This window comes from Pelophylax lessonae (assembly GCF_965119305.1).
Source record: "Pelophylax lessonae genome assembly, chromosome: 1".
NCBI classification, from domain to species: Eukaryota; Metazoa; Chordata; class Amphibia; order Anura; family Ranidae; genus Pelophylax; species Pelophylax lessonae.
Window position 1 is genome coordinate 278,215,129 of NC_138768.1, and position 9,741 is coordinate 278,224,869.

Consider the following 9,741-nt stretch of genomic DNA (forward strand, 5'->3'; position numbering starts at 1 on the left):
CCGATCGGGCGCCACCTTAGGTAAGTGCACATGCCTGCTAAGGGCAAGCGGCCATCTTGCTGGTGCCTTTTTACATAGAGTTTCATTAGGCACCATTTTATTGTGGCTCCTGGGCTAGGTCTCTAAGGGTGTGAGGTCACTTTCTCTCTTTCCTTCCATTTTACCTCAGAGCAGTCTGTGACAGTTTATGAAACTGTGGGGGGATTTTTACTAATGCCAAAGGAAATTTTTCTGCCAAAACTGTTATTTTTTGTGGATTTTGCATTTTCAGAAGGAGCTCTTTCAAACAATGCAGGCTGCGGTGAGGTTCCGCCGGAACCGCCGATTTAAAGGGCCAGTGTCCCATTTATTTTATCTTGGCTTTCTGAACTCCCAGACCAAAGGCCCTCTTGTCCAACACATCAGTGCCTGACCTCACAAATGAGCTTCTGGAAGAATGGTCAAACATTCCTATTGACACACTCCTTAACCTTGTAGACAGCCTTTCCAGAAGAGTTGAAGCTGGTATAGCTGCAAAGGGTGGACCAACTCAATGTTGAACCCTACGGACTAAGACTAGGATGCCATTAAAGTTCATGTGTGTGTGTAAAGGCAGGTGTCCCAATACGTTTGGTAATATAGTGTATGTTTGGATATTGTAAAAGAATGATTTGAGGCACTAGTTCATGATATTCTGATGGTATAGTAGTGCCTTACTTTTGATTATTAGTGTACAATAATAATTACAGCCCTGATTTAACCACTTCCGGACTGCTCACGCTGCTACTGCAGCACAATGGCAGCCCTGGGTCCAGCGACGTAGACCTACGTCGCTGGATTCCTGCCTGTCTCGGCGGCGCACTCCCGCTGTGTTTAGACACAGCAGGAGTTGGGCCGGAGGAGGAGAGACGGCGATCACCTTCTCTCTTCCCCGATCGTCGTCTCTCTTCCCCGATCGTCGGGGAAAGAGTGAGAAAATCCGCCCGCTTGTGTAAACAAAGCAGGCGGATCTTCTCTGTGACAGACAGGGACAGATCACAGGATTCAGCATAGCTGAACCCGCGATCTTTGTCTCTGTCACAGAACCCCCTCCCCCCACACACGTCAGTAAGCATGAGGCACACATTTAACCCATTGATCACCAACAGTGTTAACCCCTTCCCTGCTAGTGTCATTATTACAGTAACAGTGCATATTTTTAGCTGATTACTGTAGTAATGTCACTGGTCCCCCCAAAAGTGTAAAAAATGTCAGTTAGGGGTCTGATCTGTCCGTCGCAATGTCACAGTCCTGCAAAAAAAACGTACTAGTAAAAAAAAAAAAAATAACAAATTCCCGTAGTTAGCAACTTTTGCGCAAACCAATCAAAATACGCTTATTGCGATTTTTTTTTACCAAAAATATGTAGCAGAAAACAAATTGGCCTAAAATGTTACATTTTGATTTGTACATTTTTTTTTGGGAATGTTATAAATCAGAATGTGAAAAATGTTTTTTCTCTTACGTCCTCTGACAGTTGCCGCCCACTCATACAGTCTTCACTTATGGGTATTAAACTTTTATCCACAGGAGCAAGCTAGGCATAAGACTTGTTAAAAACACAAAACAATTTGTATAGACACACCTGTAGGGGGCTGTCCCACTGGTCCAATACCCCCCTGCTATCAGCATTCCCAACTCAGTTTGTCTTTTGCCTAGTTAGGAGTAAGATAGGCTTCCCTGTGCTGGGGCTACAGTCTCAGCCTTTTCTTCTGTTTTCTTACATTTTGTTTTCTGCTAAGAGTGTTTTTCTTTGCACTGATAGCTTTTTATTTGTTCCTTTGCTTAGTTATTACAACTTCGGAAGACTACAGCGTTTGCGGAGCTGGGAATCGGACTGGTTGTAGTAGAGCCTTATGGAATCCCAGCTCGCCATCGAGCGTTTAGCAGGCTATGCGTACGCTCTGGCCTCGCAAACGACCTGTTCCTGTCCTCAGGGACAAAGCCCGCGAGGTGGCCACCTCGCTAGGATGTCTCAACTGCGGTTTGCCGTGCGTTGCTAGAGTCCTGTTTGGCTGACGGCACCCCCACCACCTGGGGTGGGAGGCTTCCCGTCGCAGAGAGGCACCCACGCCATTGTGGATCGGTAAGTACCATGATACCACCTCTGTTTTTTTGTGACATTGCATGTCCGGGGGTGTATGTGGGGCCTCTGTTAAGGGGACGGCAGTCTGCTGGAGTCTGTGTTATCCCTCTCATGTCTGTGTGTCTGGGCCCCGCGTTTCCTCCCGGGCCCTGCGGGGGCGCTATTGCATCCGGGTCACACTGTGGGGGGTTGTGTGGGTCCCTGAACCCTTTGGCAATGTTTGGTGTGATTTTGGGGGTGCAGGCATGCATGTGGGGGCCGCTGCGGTGAAAAACCGCAGGGCCGCCATTTTGGGTGTGGGCAGGCTGTTCTGGCTTCAGTAAGGGCATTTCAGCGGCCATTTTCCCTGTAGTGTATCGTGCCCTTTCGGGCGCCATCTTTGGTGTGGCAAGGTATTTCTGCATGTGTTCGGCGGACATTTTCCCAGAGCCTCCCCATTGATTCCTATAGGCAACCATTTTTCCTTGGCCCGAGTCCTATTTAGCCTCTAGCGGTGTGACATCCCTTCCTTTCTTCATGCAGCCAGATCGTTCAGCAAGCGTGGTAACTGTACAGCTACACTTCTGGGGGGCTTTTTCTGCTGTTTTTCAGGGTATATTCCTTTCCTATCAGTTATATTCCTCCCTGTGGTGTTCCTTAGGCTAGTCCTCATTGCAGTGGGTTTCGTTGCTATCGCGGATTTAAAGGGCCAGCGGCGAAAAGTTTTTATGGAGTCCCAGGATAGCAAAGTCCCCCCAGCTTTGGTGGAAGATTCAGGTACGCCCGAATCATCTGCGATTACTGCTGCACTTGCGACTGTCCAAAGTGGATCTGTTGATGTCTGAACGGGCTTCTACAAAAAGGCCTAGGCTTTCTCACTCTTCTGATTCGGAGTCTGATATGGTTGCCATGGACAGTGTACCCCCTGAAGGGTCTCAGTCCTCTCAGTCGGAAGCGGAGGATGAGGAGGGGGATGATTCCCCCCCTCCCCCGGGACGGCCAGAGAACGCGCAGCTATGTCTGCGCTTATTAGTTCTGTTAAGGATACACTACATTTATAGGATGAGCCCCACCCGCTGGGTTAGCAGTCTTCTTTTGGGACCCGTAGAACCCAGAAAGCGGCACAAGTGTTTCCTTGTCCCGCTGAGTTTCACAAAACGGTGAACGAACAATGGCGCAATTTGAAGCGCAATTTTGTGGTACCAAAGCGGTTTCAGTACCGTTATCCCTTTGCGTCTCCTACGGATTCGCGCTGGACCATGGCCCCTAAGGTGGATCACACGGTGTCCAGGTTGAACAAGGCCACTCTTATGCCCGCGGAGGATTCTCCGGTGTTTAGGGAACCTATGGATAGGGGGGGTGGAATCTCTTACTCGCCACTCCTATATGGTGGTGGGTTCTTTGATGAAACCTATTTTATCCTCTGCCATGGTCTCTCAGGCTGTGGTAGAATAGACCAAGGTGCTCAGACGCACCCTTGTGGCTGATTCCGCCCCTCCTGCTACTTTGGAGATGGTGGACCAGATTATTCAGGCTGTTCTATACCTGTGTGACGCGGCCTTGGATGAGGCCCCTTTAGTCTCGTGACTGTCTGCTGTCGCGGTGATAATCCGTCGTATGGTATGGCTAAAGAGCTGGTCGGTTGACCAGACTTCGAGGAAGACGGTTTCTGACATCCCTTATGCGGGGAATCGCCTTTTTGGGGACTCCCTGGACGAATTGGTTAAGGGGGTCACTGGGGGCAAGAGCACTCTGCTGCCCCAAGCTCCCAAGCGTAAGTTTTTCCACGGTAAGCGGGGCCCTTCCTTTTAACCAAATCAGGGGTCCTTTCGTGCCTTCAAGGCACAGGACAAGGGCAAATCCTTAAAAGGCCATGGTGGCCAGAAGAAGCCTTGGGCGGGCAAGACCAAAGCCGCCCACGCTGGCGCAGCGGCCCAGTCCGCCTCAACATGAAGGGACGCCCTCACCTGTTCCAGGGGTGGGGGGATGTCTGCGCGGTTTTCTCGAACCTTGGCTGTTCCTGATTCCGGACAGGTGGGTTCAGCAAATCATTCGATCAGGTTACAAGATCGAATTCCTTTCGCGTCCAGCGGACAGCTTCTTTCCCTCAAATCTTCCTTTGACCCCCAGATCGTTTACAAGATCTTCAACGGGCGGTTCAGGATCTCCTCGCCCAGGGGGTGATCGTCCCAGGGCCGCATCGGGACAGATTTGGGGGGTTTTACTTGAATCTGTTCACTGTGCCCAGAAAGGAGGGCAAGGTAGGTCCGATTCTGGCTTTGAAGGCTCTGAACCGCTTTGTGCGGGTTCAGAAGTTCTGTATGGAATCCCTCCATTCAGTGGTAGCCTCCCTGAGCCCGAGAGATTTCCTGGCTTCAATCGACCTCAAGGATACGTATTTGCACATCCCCATATTCGAGGGTCATCACAGGTACCACCCGATTCGCAATCGCGGAGGAACACTATCAGTTTGTGGCGTTACCTTTCAGTCTCGCTTCGGCTCCAAGGGTGTTTACCAAAGTGTTGGCTCCTGTTCTGGCCCTGTTACGGGCGCAGGGAATTGCGATCTTGGGATACTTGGACGATCTCCTGTTAAGATCAAGTGCCAGGCCGAGTCTGTTGCGCGATCTGTCAACCACTGTTCAGACGCTCGGGTGGACCATCAACGTTCAGAAGTCGACTTTGTCCCCTTCTGTTCGCCTCCCTTACTTGGGGATGGTCCTGGATTCCGCCCAAGCAAAAGTCTTTCTGCCCTCAGGGACAACGAATCCTCATCGCTCAGGACCTGCATGCGGTCCCTGGGGTTGATGGTGTTGGCCTTCAAGGCAATACCATTTGCACAGTTCCACACACGATCTCTTCAAGCGGAGATCCTGGCCAGATGGGACTGGCATCCTCATTCATTGGAAAGCAGGATATGTTTGAATCACCAAGTCAGAGAGGATCTTCTGTGGTGGCTCCAGTCTCCGGCTCTGACGGAGGGGAAATCCTTCCGGCCATTGTTGTTGGACGGTGATCACCACGGACGCCAGCCTGTCAGGCTGGGGTGGCGTTCTGGGCACTCTGTCTGCCAAGGGCACTTGGTAGGAGGAGGAATCCTCCCTGCCAATAAACATCTTGGAACTGCGAGCGATCAGACTTTGCTTGCTCCGTTGGTCGGATCATCTTCGGGGCCGCCCTGTGCGGGTGCAGACGGACAACGCCACTGCGGTGGCTTACATCAATCACCAAGGGGGCACCAGGAGTGCCCGGGCGGCCCAGGAAGTGACCAAAATTCTGTCTTGGGTCGAGACCCAGGTCCCGGGGGTTTCGGCAGTTCACATTCCAGGTGTGGAGAATTGGCAGGCCGATTATCTGAGCCGCCAGACCCTGGACCAGGGAGGAATAGTCCCTACACCTGGAGGTGTTTTAGATGCTGTGTGCGCGATGGGGATTCCCGGATGTGGATCTGTTTGCATCTCGGCTAAACAAGGTGGGAAGGTTCGTGGCAAGAACGTGCAATCCTCTGGCAGACGCCTCGGATGCGCTGGTGGTGCCTTGGAATCGGTATCGCCTGATTTATGCCTTCCCCCCCGATTCAGTTGTTGTCCAGGTTCCTTCGCAGGTTGGTCTCGGAACCGAAGTTGGTGATTCTGGTGGCCCCGGACTGGCCACGCTGGTCTTGGTACGCGGACCTCCTACAACTGGTCGTCGAGCCTCCCTGGCGGCTCCCGTTACAAGACGATCTACTGTCTCAGGGGCCGATCTTCCATCCTGCTTTACAGTCGCTGGCTTTAACGGGGTGGCTGCTGAAAGCCAGGTCCTGAGAGATCGGGGTCTCTTGTCGGCGGTCAATCCTACCCTGCTCAAGGCTAGGAAGGCCACGTCCGGTAAAATCTATTACCGTACCTATTTTGCCTGGTGTGAATCCAGGGGCGTCCATCCTCGCTCTTTTTCGGTGGCGAGGGTGTTAGCCTTCCTGCAATCTGGTGTGGATCAGCGTCTTGCGCTGACCACGATTAAGGGTCAGTTGTCTGCACTGGCAATCCTTTTCCAGCGCCCCTTGGCGTCAAACTCTTTGATACGCACCTTTTATTCAAGGGGTGCGTAATTTGGCTCCTCCTCGGAGAGCGCCTTTACCTCCTTGGGACTTGAATTTGGTCCTGTCCGTTTTGCAACGTCCTCCCTTTGAGAACATCAGGGAGATTCCTCTGCCTGTGCTGTCACGGAAGGTTACCTTTCTGGTGGCGATTACATCTGCCCGCAGAGTGTCGGAGTTGGCGGCCCTGTCTTGCCGCTCTCCTTACCTGGTTGTTTATAGGGATAAGGTGGTCTTGCGACCTCACCAATCTTTTCTTCCTAAGGTGGTATCCGATTTTCACCTTAACGAGGATATTGTCTTGCCTTCGCTGTGTGCGCATCCTAAGGAGTTTGCCTTGCATTCCTTGGATGTAGTCCAGGCAATCAGGGTGTACCTGTTATCTACGGAATCCTTCAGAAAGTCGGATTCTCTTTTTCTCTGTCGCTCATTGACAGACGTAGTCCTCTTGATTAATATCAAATTGGGTTATGCTGCCCTCTACAGGAGTAGGACTAGGCAGAAGGAAAATGTTCTGGCCACACCTTAGGGGCAGTCCCAGAGGGTATATCCTCTTCCTGTCTGCTGCAGGAAATCTGTTTTTTTCTGTCTAGTTAGGAGTAAGGACCTAAGTTCCTTGCTGGGATCTTTGGTCCTGGCAAGATTTTTTAGAAAATGTTTTCTTTTTTTAGGCAGCTTTTGTCTCCAGTTGTTCCTGTGAGATCTTCAAGCAAATTATGCCGGATCTGGGCGACGGGCTGGATGTTGAGATCCAGTGGTCACCCCAGCCGGCCTACGAGCGCGCACAGGCCATAGCTCCGCACTGGGTCGGCCGTGACACATTCAAGTAAGTATGCTGGAGCCGGGCGACGGGCTGGATGTTGAGATCCAGTGGTCACCCCGGTTCAGCCTACGAGCGCGTGCAGACCATAGCTCCGCGCTGGGTCGGCCGCGACATAGTCCCATTGGATGGGGACTGACCCTGCGAGTTAAACATCTCGCTTGGATGCCAAGAACCAGCAGAGTCACGGCGTCCGTATTTGTCGACAGCCCCCCACCTCGGTGGAGAGGGTACTGTGAAGAGAGGTGCCCGTCAGTTCCGGTATGGTGAGTAAAATGTTCCCCCCTGTGGGGTGTTTTTGGGATACAGGCCCCTCTGTGTATGGTCGGATCCTTTTCTGACATTAAGGTTCCCCCTTTTAGCCTATGACAGGTTCACATATCCCCTGTGATAGTGTGATCTGGTTTGGGAGCTGACACTCCAGCAGGCTTGGTTTGGGAGCTAACACTCTAAGCAACCTTGGTTTGGGAGCTGACACTCTAGCAACCTTGGTTTAGGAGCTGACACTCCAGCAGGCTTGGTTTGGGAGCTGACACTTCAGCTGGCTTGGTTTGGGAGCTAACACTCTAAAAGCAACCTTGGTTTGGGAGCTAACACTCTAACAACCTGGGTTTGGGAGCTGACACTTCAGCAGCCTTGGTTTCTCTAGCAGATTGATCCAAGGAAGCCTGGTTCGATTTACCATAGTAAACATATAAAGCATCCAGAGCAAAGGAGGTTATAGCCTACCTTAGACTGTAGCTATCGCCATGCTCCCGCAGGCCGACAGGCCACCATCAGCCGTTCCAGAGCCGTTCACAGGCCGCTGCACTGGAGGAGCCACGATAGATCGGCAGTTCGCCGCCATTTTGTTGTAGACCGCATGTCTGCATTGCCTACACAGGCCGCCCGCAGGTCACGCAGGCCGCCATTTTTTCGAAGCCTATTGTCTTCTACATGGGGGCGGCCATGTTTGATGTGCCCAGCCGACCCCGAGGAGCAGCTGGGAACGCCGGAAGGCGTGCACAGGGGGCGGAGCCACTTCCTTTTACCCGGGAAACCAAGTACAGGACTTCCCAATCTGCATAGGACTAACGCTGACAGCAGTTTGATAAGGAAACTTCTCTACATCAGGTGGTGAGCCCTTGGGGTCTCTCTCTCTCTCTCTCTCTCTCTGTGGGGGTCCAAAGCAGTTACGCTGAGGGGCGCTATTGCGCTGGTGGATTACAGATAAAAAAAAAAGAGGTATTTTTTCAAATTTTTTCACTGGCAAAGTGTCCTGGATTAACATGGACCCTGCCACACATGTATCTCCACCTGATCCCCTCGAGGTGGCTGCAGGACCCTCCAGTTCCCCACTTACTATTGAGTCATTGTCAGCAATTTTGGAAACTTTTGTATCCCGGGTGGAAGTGGCTTGTCAGGGACAGGGCGCAAGGAAGCGACCCCCGCCTACCCCCATTTCATCTGAAACTTCAGATTCAGAGTCTGAGCCTATCCCTGCAGTTACAGGTACCTCATCTGGGGTTTGTGTCTCGGGTACTGTCTCTTCAGACAGTGAGGAGGATGTTTCAGCATCTACCATAGCCCGAGAGGAAGCGTTGGTAAACGCATTAATTGTAGCCATTCGGGAAACCTTAGGACTACAGGTTACACCATCAGAAGTAGCTGATACTGAGATTCCATTTGGTACTAATAAACGCGCCAAAATGGCGAAAGTATTTCCCTTACCCAAGTGTTTCGGTAATGTAATTAAGGAAGAATGGGGTCATCCAAAACGAGCCCCTACTATTTCCTAACGCATTAATAGGCGTTATCCGTTCGAGGAATCCCTCCTCAAGAAGTGGACAGTACCATCTATGGTGGATTCTCCAATCTCCAGATTGAACAAATCTACGGTTATCCCATTGGAGGATGCTCCGTCCTTTAAGGATCCAGTGGATCGTAAGGTGGAAGCCGTGTCTCGCGCCATCTTTTCCCTGATTGGGTCAGCTTTCAGGCCAGTAATTGCTATTGGTCTGGTTTCTCAAACTGTAACAGAATGGACCAAGTGGTTACGCCGGGACTTAGAAGGGAGAGATATCCCTCAGGCGGTATTAGATCTGTTAGAACAGATGATACAAGGGTTACAGTTTATCTGCGACGCTGCGCTAGACGCCACTCCATTATTGGGGCGAGCATCAGTCTCAGCAGTGGTTCTCAGGCGTACACTGTGGCTAAAATGTTGGTCAGCAGACCAAGGTTCCAAGAAGGCTTTGGCTAATCTCCCTTTTCAGGGTGAGCGCCTATTTGGGGCCAACTTAGATGAAATTATCAAGGATCTCACTGGAGGCAAGAGCACTTTCTTGCCACAAAGTACTAAGGGTAAAGGACCTCGTCAGAGACGGGGGCTTTCCTTTTCCGCCCATAAGAAGTTTTTTCGCCCCACGGGTGAAAAAGCAAAGCCCTCCAAAACTCCTTCAGGAGGTTTTAAGGGGCGCTGGTCGGGCAAGCAAAAGCCCGGCTCTTCCAGAACTGAAGATAAGACTACTAAAGCCTGAAGGTGCGCCCCCACCCATAGCTGGGGTGGGGGGACGTCTTCGCCGGTTTCCGGATCCATGGCTTTCCAGAATCCCGGACAAGTGGGTTCGCGAAGTCATAAGGTCAGGTTACAAGATCGAGTTTCGATTTCTTCCACCGGTGCGATTCTTCCCTTCCAATATCCGACTATCCCCGGATCGCTTAGAAGCTCTGCGGGGAGCGGTCACGGATTTACTGCAACAAGGAGTGGTAGTCCACGTT